The sequence below is a fragment of the Phocoena sinus genome, chromosome 3 (genome assembly GCF_008692025.1).
Source record: "Phocoena sinus isolate mPhoSin1 chromosome 3, mPhoSin1.pri, whole genome shotgun sequence".
NCBI lineage: Eukaryota > Metazoa > Chordata > Mammalia > Artiodactyla > Phocoenidae > Phocoena > Phocoena sinus.
The window spans coordinates 70,116,562-70,134,213 of record NC_045765.1 but is presented as its reverse complement, the minus strand read 5'-3'; positions in this window follow the sequence as shown (position 1 = coordinate 70,134,213).

Sequence of the window (17,652 nt, the reverse complement as noted above, 5' to 3'; positions counted from 1 at the left end):
ATAGCTTCTACACATTTAAGTTTATTATAAGAAAAATATATTGTTTTTGTTGCTATTGTGGATATTCTTTATTCTGTTTTATATTCTAAATCGCCATCATTTATATGAAATAAGGAGTTTTTTAAAAATTTTAACTTCAACCAATCTTTGAACTCTCATTCTTGTTTTCTAACAGATCATTTTGTGTTTTCTACATATGCCATCTAGGTACAAACAATATTTTTTACTCTACCTTATATATATCTTATTTATATTGTCTAATTATAGAAGATAGTACTTCCAGAATATTGTAATCTAAAAGCATTCTTATTATCACCAAAAATTTATTGATATTTCAAAATTTAGCATCATGTCCCAGAAATAAACCCACTCACCTGTGGTCAATTAACCTATGACAAAGGAGGCAAGAATATACAATGGAGAAAAGACAGTCTCTTTAACAAGTGGTGCTGGAAAAACTGGACAGCTACATGTAAAAGAATGAGATTAGAATATTTCCTCATACCATAAACAAAAAATCAAAATGGATTAAAGACCTAAATGTAAGACCTAAAACCACAAAACTTCTAAAAGAGTACATAAAGAGACCACTTTTTGACATAAGTTGTAGCAATAGTTTTTTGGGTCTTTCTCCTAAGGCAAAAGAAATAAATGCAAAAATAAACAAATGGTACCTAATTAAACTTAAAAGGTTTTGCATAGCAAAAGAAACCATTGACAAAATGAACTGAATGGGAGAAAATATTTGCAAATGATATAAGGTAATGGGTTAATATCCAAAATATATAAAGAGTCATATAACTCAATATCAAAAAACCTACAAACAGTCTTTTCAAAAAATGGGCACAAGACATGAATAGACATTTTCCAAAGAAGACATTCAGATGGCCAACAGGTACATGAAAAGATGCTCAACATCACTAAACATCAGAGAAATGCAAATCAAAACCACAATGAGATGTCACCTCACACCTCTCAGAATGGCTATCATCATAAAGTTCACTAATAACAAGTGTTGGTGAGGGTGTGGAGGAACAGGAACCCTTGTACATTGTTTGTGGGAATGTAAATTGGTGCATACTGTGGAAAACAGTATGGAGAATTCTCAAAAAGCTAAAAATAGGATTACCGTATGATCCAGCAGTCCCACTCCTGGGTATATATCTGAAGAAAACAAAAACACTAATTCAAAAAGATACATGCACCCCAACGTTCCTAGTAGCATTATTTACAGTAGGCAAGATATTTACAATAGGCAAGACGGACAACCCAAGTGTCCGTCAACAGATGAAGGGATATAGAAGATATGGTATATGGTGTATATATACACACACACACACACACACACACACACACACACACACAATGGAATATTATTCAGCCATTAAAAAGAACAAAATCCTGCCATTTGCAACAGTGCGGATGGACCTAGGGAGTATTATTATGCTTTGCGAAATAAGTAAGACACAGAAAGACCAACTTATCACTTTTATGTAAGTTATCACTTACATGTGGAATCTAAAAAAACAAAACAAAACTCACAGATAAAGAAAACAAACTAGTGGTTACCAGTGGTGAGAGGGAAGGGGGAGGGACAAGATAGATGTATGGGATTAAGAGATACAAACTACTATGTATAAAATAGATAAGTAACAGGGATATATTACAAAGCACAGGGAAATATAGCCGTTATTTTGTAATAACTATAAATGGAGTATCATCTGTAAAAATATTGAATCACTGTGCTGTATGCCTGAAACTAAAAAAATATTATAGATCAACTATACTCCAGTAAATAAAACAACTTGAATTTAAGAGACAAATTTTAAGCATCATGATGTCTTAAATTAGGACCCTAATTATACCCTTTTTATTAATTTTTAAAATTAAAATTTGACAAATATTTAATATCTAATACCTCTTCAGCCTCCATAAATATTGCCCTTAGTTTTGCTTCATTGGATTATTAATTTGGTGATTAATATGATTAGACATTTCAAGTGTTTAATCTCCTTGCATTTTCAGTGAACCTCACTAGATTATGCTGGCTTATAAAAAGTATTTTGCTGGCCCTATTTGCTAAGTATTTTTGCTAAGTATTTTCCTAAGTAAATTTTTGGCCAACTATATACAAGTAAGTTTAATTTGTTTTATTTTTGTTTGCTAACATTTTCAGATCTGTGTTATGCTGATTTATTGTCTGAAAAATTTAAAATGGAATGGGCAGTTTTTCTGTTTTTGATATATTGACAGAAATCAACTCCAGAGTCATTTGCGCCTGATATTTATTGTTGATCGTGGTGATAGTAGGGAGTGGGGTAAATAACTCTTAGCCAACTCACAATTTCTTCCTTGTTAATACTTTCCGCTTTCTAACCCTTTGTAAATCAGTTTCATAAAATATAGTTTCCTAAAAATCATCCATTTCATCCAAGTTTTGAATACATTAGCATATGATTGTGCAATATGTTATCTTGTGCTATGTTTAATAGCTTCTTTTAAAAAAGAAAGAAATGATGCTCATTGCAGGAAAAGAAGCAGCAAATACAGAGTCATGTAGATACAACTTCTTAATTTCATGACCCAGGAGTAACCTCTGTTAATATTTTAGGCATATTTCCTTCCAACATTTGTTCTTTAAAACCTGTACTATTTACCTCCATAGTTTGTGCCACCTCTAGGAAAGGGGTGATGACTTGGTTGGACAGAGAACATTAGATTTCCTCCCTTGTGGGGTTTTGAGAGCTGGAGGTGGATGTGAGAGTGTGCTGATCTAGCCCACACTGGGACGAACACAGGAAAAGGGAGACCATGCTCTGTACAAAGACTAGAGAAATGGATGGACAGTGAGAAGTTTGACGTCTGATGCAGTGAGCTTAGCAATAAGTTCTTGTGCAGAATAAAGGCTCTGTAGTACAGTGTAGGAAAAAATATGGCAAATTAATCTGAGTGGCAGAACCACTGTGTTACACAGAGGGAGAGGCACTTTTGAATGATTTCACATGGAAAAGTCAGATTCTTTCTCTAATGGTTTTTAGGGTTTCATACATTTAGATGCTCTTCCAAGCAATGAGAGAAGCTGTTCTTAGTCAGGTATTCCAAGTAAATACATTTAAGTGAACTTGGAGATTGAGGCAGATTTGGGACATTGAGTCAGTTGTCTATTTTTAGCTCTGTGATTTATAATGTCTTTATATCTCTTAAGTGTAGAGTCAAGTGCCTTCATATAATGCCATTTGCTGGTTTAATGACTTCAGTTGGATTTCCACTTCCTGAGTTGATATATTTTCTTTCTTTAACATACTGAGAGATAGTGAGATGGAATACTGAGGGCAGACAAGCAAATGCGTGTTCCTTACCAATAAGTAACTATACTAGCCAAAGCTAAGAGAAAATAGGATTGGAAAAAATGTTTTTCAGAGTATGTGAAAAAGGAGAAGTAAGTAGAGAGCTGTACTGAAATGAATGAAGCACAGGCTTTTGGAGTAAAGAGAAATTCACAAGTAGAAAACTTAGGTTGGTGTTTCTATTCTGATATGAACGAGCTGTGTGCTCTTACAATCCCTTAATTTCTGAGCCCTGGTTCTTCCTCAGTAATTGAAGATAATAGTCATTTGCCAGAGAACTTGAGTTTCAACTTAGATAAAGAATATGAACTAAATTTATATACTGTAACTATTATTTATTGAGTGAGTACTTTCTGTATTTGAGCCACAACTCTGCTAGCAGTTGGTGCTAGAACAATAAATGAGACAGAAATCCCTGTGTTTAAGGGGAAGTATAAGAGTCCCTTGGGGGAGCTTATGGTTCATAAGTTACTAATACTTCAGGACAGGGAAAGACAGTCTTCCATTTCAGCAAATATCAAAACAATATATGTTCTTTAGAAGAAAAGGAAGTATAGAAAAGTATAAAGGAGAAAGGGGGAAAAAAACCTAAAAATCTACCACTGAAATTAGTATTTTTATCATGAGGTAATCATCATTCCATGAATCTCTGTGAGTACACAAAATTGAAGGTTGGATACATAGATACAGGCAAAAAGATAATAGATCCTACTAATTATGTGAAACTACAATCTTATATATTTAAAAATGAAATTATTCAATTAATTTTATTTGAATCTAAATGAAAAATGCAAAACTAAAATGATAGCAAACAAATTGATGAAGCTCCAAACATTTTTTTTTTCCATAGCAAATGACAAAGAATTCTCCAAGATCTTGCTAGGGTTAAGGTACAAGATTATGTACATTCAGAAATTCAAGTCATTTTTTTCAAACTTTATGTTTCAAATTTAGTGATAGATTTTTTAATTATGAAGTTGAGAAAATAAGCACCTTCTCAACTTTGTTATGCCTTTTCTCCCCCTGTTCCCAAATTTTACTTTATTTTATAGTTATACTGCTAAGCTTACCCTCTTGTCTACAATCATAATTTCCACAATTGTTTAGTCATAGCTCTATATTGAATGCTCATTGAATTCTATATCGATGCTCATCTATACAGGGCTCTATACTGATGCTCGTTATCAGTCCTTTATAATTTCCAATTTCTTTGTTTTGATTGATCTCTTGGCTGAATGGATACCACAGAAAATCTAGTTGAAGGCATCAGAGAGCTACTTAGGAATCAGAGAGCTCCTAGGCAGCCAAGACGTGCAGGGCCAAGAGCCTGGAGAGAATGAGGGGCAGGAAAGGAAGACCTACACTCAGCAGTTTTTCTACTGAGGTATTTGCTAAGTTTTTAAGCTGCAAAGGTGCAAGGCTAAGACGAATGGAATTTTTGGCATTCTCAGTGTGCCAAGGGAAAAAAGAAACTGGAGGTTATGACCTGACAAGGAGGAGGGACCCTAGTAAACGCTCCAGATCATCCGTTGAGATCCCCGAAGAACCAAATGCTAGAAATGAAGGCAGACCAGAGGCCAAAGCCTTGTGAAGACTGTGATGCAGCCTGGGGTAGCTCAGTCCATGATTATATTAAAATAAAATTCTCCATTTTACCCACTCACTAGAGGTTAGGGTGAGCTCAATCTGGAGGAAGATAGTATTTTCCAGAGCTTCTATTACTTTTCATTTTTATTTCATGTATCTTGCATATATAATGTTACTCTCTTAAAAAAAAAACCTGCCACATGCACCAAAAAACAAGACCTAGAAAACAAATGATAAAAATAGACTCAGAGAAGTCCCAGCGCATTATCAAGCACAGACATTATCATAACTGTGATTAATACGTTCAGAAAAATATATGACAAGGTGGAGAATTTCGCCAGAGAAGAGAATCTATTTAAAAAATCAAATGGAAAAACTTGAACACTAGAAATGTCTCGAAGGAATAATCTATAATCTCCATTAGAGTTTGAGATCTGAATCAATTCTTCCCTGTCTTTAATGGAAATCCGCTTTGTTCCCTTTTAACCTATTTTCTATTTATTTTTTCAGAGTGGTCATTCCTGTCATTCTCTATGAAAAAGAGTATAAATATCCTTCAGTATGTTTCAAGACAGTCACAGTTCAGTACCGAGCATACTAGACTTGTGAAACTTCATTCTGTTATGGAAGAAAATTAAAAATCTCACATTATATGACTGAACATATGGTAGAGAGATATTTTCTTTTTTTTTTTTTTTTTTTTTTTTTTTGCGGTACACGAGCCTCTCACTCCTGTGGCCTCTCCCGTTGCGGAGCACAGGCTCCGGACACGCAGGCTCAGTGGCCATGGCTCACAGGCCCAGCCACTCCGTGGCATGTGGGATCTTCCCGGACCAGGGCACGAACCCGTGTCCCCTGCATCGGCAGGCGTACTCTCAACCACTGCGCCACCAGGGAAGCCAGAGAGATATTTTCTTGAAGAATCATTTTTAACTTTCCAAAAGCACATGCTAACATTTGGAAGTCTTTGCTTCTCAAAAGCCATTTTTCAATTGTGCAATTATATATTTTATTTTTTAAAGCCTAACTTTCAATATAAAGATTACTAAGGTGACATCGTAGATAATTTAGAAATCTTGCAATGAAGTAGTACTTACAAATTCTAAATTTATTCAAAATCGTATATACTTTCTTCTGGTGCCTGATAGATTTCTTTGTAAAGCCTAGAAAAAAAAATAATAGCAGTGGTAACAGTGTAGCATCTGATTGTTGATATCTATAGTCATCATCCAAAAGTATCTTTGACTAATTATTTGTAATTCATTCATCCAGCCAACATCTGCTGAGTGTCTGTTATTAGACTGTTTTTGCTTTTGAGAAATTTGAAACCTAGTGGTAGAGGCAGACATTTTTAATTTTAAAAAGTACCACAAAGGTGGTAAGTGTGAGTTTGAGCAGGAAGGCTTCATCTTATTGAGGCTGAGTGTGGACGTGGGGAAGGAATTTCCAGAGAAGTCTTCACCGTGGAGGGAGTGTTGAAGGTGTCTAGGTTAATAGGAGTCCAGCAAGCAGAAAAGGGGAAGGAGCATGTGCAAAGAACAGAGTGGGGTTCTTTGTACTTGGTGGGGTTTTGTTTGTTTGGTTTAGTGTTTGTAGAGAGTACTAGACACAGTCACTCTTACCTTCCAGGAAATGATCATTTAATGGCCTCACAGAGTCTCCAGAAAAATACCCCCCTTTAGCTTGGCCAGCACTTGTTTTATAAGGATGGAGCTCAGGTTTCCATCTATGGACCAGCTGTGCTCTGTTCTTTCCAGCTCCTCCTTCCATCACCTGCTCCCAGGATCTGTGCAAAGATCTCATTATTCCCAGAAGCTGCTTCCTCATAAAGCTCAATTCAGGGATGAAGAAGTCTGGAGGGCAGACCTTTTCCTCCCACAACCCCAAGGCTTCCAGCGCTGAATCAGGCATTCCTAGTGCAAGTTAGGAAGACACAGTGAAAAACTGCCAAAGGAAAACAGAGTGGCTAGTCCAAACATGTGAATGGACATCCTACAACTTCAGTGTACATCAAAACACCTGCAAGGCCTATTAAAACACAGATTTCTAGGCCTCAGAGTTTCCTGTATGGTAGGTGTGGAGTGAGACCAAGGATGTGTTCCCAGATGCTGGTCCAGTCAGCACACTCTGAGAACTGCTGCCTTATAGAAGGTAAATTTTCCTTGTCTGGGGTGGGGGCAGGAAGGCCTGAATTAAACAACAATAACACAACAGTACTTTGATATTTCACCTAGGCTAATATCCACAGATTTGGTAATTCTTCAAAATTATGTGATATCATTATAGTTTACTTTGGAAAAGTAAGGTGTTAGAGAATGGTAAGGCTTGAGCAGTCTTGACAGATGAGATATAGAATGGCTCCAAATTTAGAAGCTTGAAAATTACGAACCTTAAAATAGGAGGGAAGGATAATACAGATTACCTTAGGAAGGAAAAAAACCCAAATAGTCTTTAAAATTTAACGTTTTCCTGTTTAGTTTTCCTCGTTGGATCAGTCTGTTCTTAATAAACAAATTTAGAAACAGAAACTCTAATAATGTGAGCAGTAGCTATCATCATTTTTGGATGTCTAACCTCACTAAGTTCACATTAAACAAAACATTATGCATTTCTGTATTGGATAGGGCTGTGGTTCTCAGCTCTGTCTGAACACTAGAAATACCTGAGAGAATCTGGGTTTAATGAATCCATGGTCCAGGCGTTGACATTCTGTTTAAAACTCAGCAGGTAATTCTAATTTGTGTCAGGGGTTGAGGATCACTGGTGTAGTCATTGAGCTGGGGGTAACCTATATTTCATGGGTTGAGATTTTACTAATTACTTCCCTGCTAAAACCCACATCAACTAATATCTGTGTGAGGGTTTTTTATTTTACGTATGCCTTAATGAACCCAAATTCCCCAACTTTGGTAAATAACACTTTGAACTAACGCTATGTTCCATTCGTTGCCAGTTGGTAGGAAATTATATTTTTTCTTTCTAATGAGTTTCATTATACATGCAGATTAGGAATAAATTTTTTAAACTGTAAGTCACGGCGATGGAGAAACCAGGCAGAGTATGTTCCAGCAATATGACAAAAGTGATGGAAGTTTTCAGAAACTTGCTGGCAGCAGTCTCACTGCCAAAGAGCCACGGATCATGTTAACGCCTTGTTGGTTGTCATCCTGTTAGTTAAATCGAAGGGAGTTTTTGATTAAGGGCACAGTCCAACCTAGATCAAAGTGGAAATGACTATTGACACTTGGGTTCTTTTTAAGAAAGGAGAGTTTGATTAGCCACTCATAAACTTGACTGACCACATAGAAGCATATAAATTACTTGGTGAAACAGCTTCTCATTTAGAATCAGAGGGATTACGAGAGAAACCTCACCAATGAATGGTTTGTGCTAGTTGCTAAATTCAGGATTTATTTTCCTCAGGTCCCCAGATTTAATAAATACAAGTAAAGGATGTCCAGTTAAATATGAGCTTCATATAAACAACATGTAATTTTAATATAATTAAATATTGCATGGGGCATACATATTCTAAAAATTACTCATTTTTTATTTGAAATTCACATTTACCTGGGCATCTTGTATTTTACCTAGCAAGTGTAAATCTTACTCTGTCTTCTAAAGGGGTTTTGGCAGGATGGCATAACAAAAAAGGGCTGTCTTGAGACTACTGTCTTAGAAAAATTAGATCTGACCCTCACTTACCTCTTCTTCCCCTTGTAAATTATCATAACAGCAAAGTATAGTCCTCTGTTTTATTATTGTGAAGCTAGGAAAGCAAAGTGTAGGAAAGATACACCCAATACACCCAATGAACAGAGGTAAGTAAAAATCTCTTCCTATTTTTCCATTGTTTGTCCTTCATGTTTATCAAGATCTCCCCAAACTTGACCTTCCCCTTGTCTCTGAGTTTATCACCCTTTATGATTTCATTGTCTCCTTTCTTTCTCAGCCTGGATTCCATGATTCTTCTTTGATACCTCATTCTTACCAACAATCTCAAATTGTTTTTTCTTGTGGTCCATCTACTCATAGACCCCGACTGCAGGAGGGAAGGAGTTATAATATCAGAATGACCTGGGGAACTCTTTCTAGCTAGGCATCCCTGCTCTCCACTTCTGCCTCCCTGATAGAAAAGCCTGTTCTAGTGCCAGTGGGTGGGAGAAAAACCAGGCTATTCCTCTCAAGTCTTCATAGGGTGAAAAACCTGATGGTCTATGTCTAGTTTGCCTTTTTGGAAGGTGTTTCCAAGAAGGCACAAACAGCCCTCCCAGCAAATATGTAGTTCTTTAGTTGTTCCTCTTTAGCTCTATTCTATTAAAAGGAATCAAAAGGTAGTGTAGACCTGAAATGAATATACACTTATATGTCAATGATATCCCAATTTAAAAAGGGGGAGTTAATTTTTTCTTCTGTTATCTCAGTGGCCACACTTGCCTGCATTCAGCGCACTTGCCACAAATCACGTGATGCTTCCAGTCACCATGGGGCGGCTGAGTGCATTCCATAGCATGGGGCTGCCGGTGCCCGTGCACGTGATCACTGCAGACCAAGAAGTGGTAGGAAGCAGCTTTAAAGTATCTTTAGTGCCTGCTAACCAGCTCAAAATCATGGTCACAAAATAAAAGTTGGAGACTCTCCAACTTCACACCTGCACTCTAGAACAAGCCCAAATTATTATGGGTTTAGATTTGGACACATATTTACAATGAAAAAATATATTGCAAGTTGCTTATTTTTAATATTAGGATTTCTTTATTTACCCTTTTAACGGTGGGAATTTTTTGTAAATACTGAAACGGTAAAACGTTTAAGAAAAGTTAACCTTTAAGATCATGTATTTTCTTGAATACTTTATTTACTTGTGTGTATTGTATGTAACTGTTCCTGTCTTCATGACCTGTGAAAACCCGTTACTCTCAGTTGAGCTAAAGCAGTTTGAAGCTCAAGAGAATGACATTTGGCTGTGCTTGTCAGACAAGTTGACTATGTAAAAGCACTTAGTTTGAATATAGAGTTTTCTCCGGGGAGGAGCAAAAGCAATGACTGAAATCACTGTCATGTTTCAGTCATGGAGTTGGTCATTTGGAGGCAGATAAACTTATCAGGGATTCCTGAGCAGCAGTTAGCAAAGGCCCAGCTGACTCATCCTCGGAAATGGGAAAGGTGAGAGGAGTGGTTCAGCAAGTGCCCCTAGCACCTGGGACTTTCCCTCTTTGGAGAGTGGGCTTCTGTCTTGTGGTGGAGTTGACACCACACCAAAAACACCTCATTACTGTGGTGTGATTGAGGTCATGCCCTCGAGTCACTTCATTCCAGTCTCCAGTTTTCACTGAAAAGTAAAACACCCTCAGTGAGTCTTCGTGAGGAGGAAAAACCCGGCTTCAGCTTTGCTTCCAACAGAGCCCATGACTGCCAGGCCTGAGCGCCAAGGTAATTGTCTGTCTGTCTGAGGCTGCTTGCAGCCGCCCCTGGTGGTGATAAATGCTGACACCTTGAGGTCAGAACTTCCCCTCGAGGTGTGTTGCAGAATCCCTGACAGAAAGAAACAGCAGCTCAGTACAAGAGGGAGGGGTCCTTGCAGGTGGGTCTGGCTGAGGGGCCTCCGGGCATTTCTCAGCCTGTACAGGAAGTTGAGTGGTAAGCTTGCTGGAAGAGACTGGGAGAAAGTTACGTGAAATCTGGGCTCTGCGGCTCCCAGAGCAGCTTTGCGGCGCTGTAGGAAGGAAAGAAAGTGCTGCGCTAGCTGAGGGGTCCTTGTGCCCAACAGGATACAAACGAGTGCTCCTAAATGGCCCAAGAGTGTTTGTCATTGGTGCTAGGGGTTGTGAGGATGGCAAAGGACACACGGGGCTGCTGGGACCACAAACAAAGGCTAAGGTGGAGAGTTTCATGTGTGTGTGTATCTGTGTTTCAAAAATGAGGGATAAATTAGGTGTTTGGGATTAACAGATACACACTACTATATATAAAACAGACAAACGACAAGGACCTACTGTATAGCACAGGGAATTGTAGTCAATATCTTGTAATAACCAGTAATGGAACAGAATCTGAAAAAGAATAGATATTTATTATGTATTAAATATATAACTGAATCACTTTGCTGAACACCTGAAACTAACACAACATTGTAAATCAACTATACCTCAAGGAAAGATAAATTTAAAAAATGAATCTTTGAAAACCAATCTTAATCTTAAAAAAAATTTCTAATGTGGGAAGGCATTTGAGTCTAATTTGCTTTAGTTGTTTGAGGTTGGTAAGGTCAGTAATAATACAGGGAAAGTTAATGGAAGGAAGTGTCACATACCTATTAATTAGGGAGTGGTTCCAAAATCTGAAATCTAGTGGTTTTTGGGGGGTATGAGTATAAATTGGGACTACAAGGTTCTTTATCTTCTGGGAGAGAGTTCTCTCTTTATTTCTCATGTATATATATTGATACATGTATGTGTCTGTACATACCCACACATATGGTAAATGTATATATTTACCGTTATCCATATAAACAACATTGGAAACTAAGGGATTGAGAAGGAATTCGTGTTGCTGATGTAAAATAAGTCTTGTAAGGAAATGATTTGATGAGAGCCAAGTGTGTCAGTTTGCCATAAGAAGCCAAGAGGTCAAACTATGTAATTTATGGTTTAGCACAGCATTTTTTAATATGTATTATATGGTCTTCTGTCTCTCAGTGAAGTTTTACAATGTACAATCACAAATTTGTGTCCTAAAATATATAGACGAGTGTATATATGCACACACACTCACACAAAAGGCAATGTTTATGGTGGAGTCGTGGCTTCTGTTGGGATCATGTTCTAAGGTCACCAAGTGAAACAGAAATCATGAATTATAAACTTAGCCCTGGAAAGCTTTGAAGTTGCTCATAAAAACAGTAGGTACAATTATGTCTTTACAGTAACACTTGTACATGCTGAAGTGTGAGTGTGCATAGAATGAGCTGACTGAAGAAAGGACAAATATGAAATTTTCATGCTGATATTTGGGTATTCAAACTATTCCACTTGGCATTCACAGCAGGCATCAAAAACAGCTTTCAAGTCCCTCCTGGGATGAAGGGGTACATGATTTTAAGAGATTTCTGCTTTCTGGAATTTTATCTTAATAGTAGTCTTCTGTACTCCTAATAAATACTTCTTTTTCCTGTAATGATGAGGATTAGAAAAGATACAGGGATCTCAACTCATGGGGGTTGAGTTCCAAAGTCTGTGCAGAAGGTAGACTATATGATGCAATTCCACTTTATTTTGAGAAAATAAACTTCAAGTTGAGTTGATTTCACGTTATAAGTCATTTTCATTACATTGTGTCTAGCTGCACTTATTCTTTTGGTCTTGGTTAAGTGGAAAGAAGATGGGTTTCATCTCCTTAAGTCAATACCAGTTAATTGGTTTACTGTATCTGGTAAATTATATTTACCATAAAACTGATTTTTATAGAAAGTGATATCAGTCTCTTTTACAATTCAGTTTGCTTACATGGTATGTGTTGGGATGTTTGTGTACGTGTGTGTGTGGTGAGTGTCTGAGTGTATCAAGACATCTTGTTCAAACCTCTGTCAATGCTTGAGTGTGACGGAGATACAGACATGTCTGGAATTTCTTACACCCTGTGGGAGTGGGTCCAGCAGAAACCTCATAATAGGAAGACAAAGGAACTTTGTGTGAAAATTCAACCTGCAGGAGGAAGGAGTGTGGCACAGGGCACTTGGCCCAGTAAGAAAGGCTTAGTTGTGGTAGTAGTGGGGCAAATCTGAGGACAGCATGGCATTTTTCACTCAGGTCTGTCTCAGCCCAACCCTTCATGGACTTTTTTCCGACTCCTAGGGAGCAGGGTGGACTGTTTTACTAGAAACTCTGTAAGAGATGTGGCTCAAACAGCACTGCCTTGGTAACCCTTTAAGAGGGGCAACTCAAAAGACAGAATGGGGCAGAAGCTGTGACCATTTGTGCCATGACGCCTGACACAACAGGCGAAGTACAAGCGGGATCAGAATTGTTAATGAGCACATGTGAGGCTCTGTCTGGGGACTTCCAGAAATTGGTGAGTGTACAAAGCAGAGAAATTTGAATTATTACTGTTAATGTGACCACATCTGTACCCACAGACAAGTGATGCTGAGAGAAGATCTGTTTTTACCTCTATTATTAAACATCCCACTGGTAATTATTTATTTACATAACCACTCCCCTACTAAGGCCCTGCAGGCCAGGCCTATATTTTATTCATCTTTGTTTTTCTAGAGTCTAGCCTTCGCCCCTGGTACATAGTAGGGGCTCACCAAGTGGTGGTACTATTTTGTTTTAAGATGAAGGAGTGATTTCTTTGTTGATTATGAAAATAACTATCTGAGATATAAAATTATTGGGTGAGGAGGAAGAGGAAGAGGAGAAGGATGGGTTCTGACTTTGTTTCCACCTTTGTAGCATCTTCCTTTACAGGCTCTTGCCCTGGGCACGAATAAAGTAGCAGATAGAGATTCCTGCCTGAGAGGAGAATGCCAAATTAGAAATCGGGGAGGAACCTCAAAATACCCCATTAGATCAGAGCAGTCATGTTTTTATACGGAGGTTGGATAAAGGAGAAAAGAGTATTTCAGCTAGAGGCTTTGAAGGGCTGACAATGAGTGCAGCACAATAAAAGCTCAGTTTATTGTGTCTGAATGAACGCATTGGCATTTCTAGACTGTAACCTATACATCTGTTTTATGGGGGGAGGGGATCAGTGAGGGAGCCTGAGAGAGAGAGAGAGAGAGAGAGAGAGAGAAGGAGAGGAGAGGAGGGATTAGGGTTGTAAGAATAGAACCAGTGTGAGGGGCTGAAGAAAGGGATGTTAGCAATGACCCAGCTCAGCCACTTAGGCAGCTCTGCCACATTCCTCAGAACAAACAGCTATTAAAATCCAAGTGCACAAAGCCTGTAGCAGGCTTGGTAATGACAAGCTCTGTCAGCACACTGTAATTAACACGGGGTGGTATAATTTATAAGGAATGCACTATACAGTTTAACGCCAGCACAGAGGGGGTAATATCTTGTTAGCCTGCAGAATCAAAAGTAGCCTCATCCCTTGATGCCAGCATCTTTCTTTCCAAATGGGCTTTAATTTATTTTTTTTTTAACTCACAAAAGCCTTTGTCACACCAAGTTAGTTTTGTGCAAGGCACAAGCAAGCCTTGGAGGTGACCCTTCACCTCCCCTCCCCCTCCCATATTAATCAAGAAGGACAGTCTCAGCAGACTGTCTTTACTGTACATAATTAAGCAGTTCTGAATGCTCAGTGAAACTCAAATGGGATGGCACGGAGCCTGGTAATATGACAGTTAATGGGATGAGACTAGCACTTATTTTGCCTCTATAATAAGCAAAGGCTTTTTGCTGTCCAACTGAGGACGGGAAGAGAAGGAAGCAGTCACAAAAGATAATAACAGTGACAACGTGGGGCTGTTTGGCTCCGCTCTGTACCTTTTATGATTGTCGCCAAAAAGGAAAGTGCACCCGAACTGGAAGGGATTACCTCTTAATTATCCTTGCTCGGTGGCTGCAATAAGCAAAGGCTTTTACTTCTGTATAGCTGTGGATTGGTGTGAGAAGCATTCCCAGAAAATAACTCTAATGGGAAGGTTTATACCTCTTTACTCTTCTTCCTGCCTCCTGCAAGCCTTTAAGCTAGTTGAAGTATTGCCTTAATCCTACTTCTTTGGTGATACGGATGTTTAAGGAAATGATGTGTTATTTTCCTTTTAGAGGATGGTCAACAAAAGTATGTGTCATAAAGGACCATTTGCTAGGTCTGTGGCTTTCCTCTGCTGACCTGCACACACACACAAATAGCATCTTTCCTTCCCCTAAAGAAAGAAACAGGGTAAAATTACCTTCGAAGGAAGAAAAAATATGGTGACTGAAACCACCAAAAATGGTTATTTTTAGCTGTATAAGCTTGGTATCACAAATTAAAAAGGCTCGTTGGCTTTGTCCATTGAACAACTTGGTAAAAAAAAAAAAATCTCTTTGTGCTGTATGAGCTGTGGGGATAACTGGCATAATGCAGTCACTAAACGATCCCGCCAAAGAGAAAACGTATCAAACATTCATCTGAGAGGCAGCCATGCAGCACCAGGATTCTGTACTCTTGTGTTAGGAGACATCCCTGGGATGCAGAAATCTGAAGGAACAAAAGCCGGCCCTGTATTCAGGAATGAGTCTAAGTGACTACTCTGAATCACTTAGAATGTAATTGTCTATAGAAAGATACTGAAAAGGGATCACTTAGTGTTACGGTTTCCAGGGAGGAAGCGGGTGGGGGTGGCCCGACAGTCTAGGATTTGTAAAAAGCTGAGATTTGGAGTTTGGGTTTGTATTTTAGGCTCTGCTGCTGACCTTCTGCGTTTCCTTTAGAAAGTGCCTTGATTTCCTGAAGGATAAAGGAGAAAAACCTCATTCAGTGATTTGAGGCTTTCAAATGAGAGGGAGTCATCAGTAGCCTGCCTAATGAGCATTCCAAATTCTCTCTCTTTAGGGATTGTGTTATAAGATTAGAGATGGCTTTTGGCTCCTGAGACTGTTTTCTCTGGGTTTAGCGGAGAATGCAGGTGTTGTGCTCTAGAAGCTGCGGCTGGAAACACTGAGAAACACTCTGTTTTGGAAAGGTAACAATTTGAAGAACTGAAAACCTTCACTTCCTTTCCATAAGGACGAACAGAAGTCCTTTCATTCACATCCATCATATTTTATTTCAGATTCAGAAACCTTTTCAGTTCAGCAGAAATCTCAGCATATGTTATCCTGCTCCAAAACAGCAAACGGTGGCTTAAAATACATTCATGCATTTCAAATGCTTGCTCTCAAAACAATATATATATATGTACACACACACACACACACACACACACATTTCTACTCACATGGCTCCCATTTCGGCAATTTTGTAGTTTTTTTTCCCCTTCTTTTCCTTCCCTTTGCTCTAAACTGTGCAAGCATGAAGCACATGTAAAGAGAATTCAAGAGCATTTTGTAATTCTTGAAAGGTTAATTGCACTATTTATAGACCAAACTGTAAAGCAAAAACCCTCCGCATGACCCTTCGGGGTCACCGTAGTAATAGCAACCTCAGTGGAGCCCTGACCAGTCATGAATTACTGTCTGTGATACTGAGAACGCTGACAGTTCAATCACAGCACTGTTTCAATAGAGAACTCCGTATATTTAAAGCGCTGATACTGTTTTCCCTCTAAATGACAGCCTTGACAGATGGGCCAAAAGCACCGCAGACGTTTGAACAAGGAAATAGAGAGGGAGCCTGCTGGAAGCTGGGCTTCACGCAGCCAGCCGAGAATGATGAATAAAGTGTGATTGTGTCTGACAGGTAGTAATATAACTATCCATTCACCATAGCACACCTGGAGCACACTATATTAAATGGTACAAGTTGGAGAGATTCTGGGACCAGAAAAGGAAGTGTGAATCGCAGGCTGAGTTTTAGGTACAGCAAGACAAGAGGTCAGGGGTCAAGCAATATCAACTACCTCGGAGAAGGCTGTAATTAAATGATTTGCTTACTAAAGCGTTTTCACTGACATGTTGCCAGGATCATTACTTCAGCATGTCTGAACACTTCAAATAAAAGCAGCCTTTCCTCTCTCTCCCTCCCTGACAACTCCAGTTATTTCTTTTCTCATCTGAAGTCTCTTTCTCTTTTGCTGCTGGTATTGCTGCTGCTCCAAACCATCGTCAGAGAACAGTCGAGAGAAAGGTTGACCGGTCAAAGGGTCATCGTCCCTGGTACAAACAGCCCCTTCTGACCCCAGCGCGGTTCTGCTTGGACCAGGGTGTGGAGGCCAGTCATTGAGAGTCACATAACCGGTGGACGTTCACCCATGTGCGAAGCAGGAGCTGAGGACCTGGCAGGGGGAGAGGGTTGTGTCTGCAGACATTTGCCTTTTGCCTGGAAAGTCAGCAAAAACCCTGAGATGCTGCTGACTAGTCAAAGAATTATTTGCAAAGCTAAGCACGGAATGGGGGTGTAGGGTTCCAAGACAGTAGGACTTTTTTTCAGAACTTGTGACCTCTTCTCCCACCTTCCACTACACACATGGCTAAATATGTCTCCACTTGCCTTAGCATTAATTTCTAATTACCGTGTCTGACTGTCATGTTCTGAAAGCTTTATTCCCAGGAAGTATTGTCTCATCATAAAACAAGATTGAGCACGCTCTCAAATCTGCCATTTTAACTTTACTCATGTGTGTCTTATATAATAACATCTACAGGAGGAACGTAAAACGTCAGAGCTTAGACAGTGCTCTGTTTTATAATGTGTGTGTGTGTGTGTGTGTGTGTGAGAGAGAGAGAGAATATACACACAAATTGTGTGATTAGAGGCTCCCTAATAAACAAGGAGCCTGTATTGGACCCTAGCTTGTTTCTAAGATCCTTGGGAAAGGAAACACTTGGTGGTGGCTTTTACATGGGCGAATGTTCAACAACTGCCGCCTCAGATTAGTTGTGCTTGTCACTTCCTTTATTCACAGGACCCCGTGAAGGCCAGGAAGGTTACACTGCTGCCATGGCTGTGCTATTTGGAGGGTCCCTCTGGGAGCCGAGATGCTGGTCACTTTTGTCTCCCCGCATTCCATTTTCTCTTGTCTTTGTGGCTGATTTGGCTGGTCTGAAGCTGATTCCCTGACAGCAGGGTC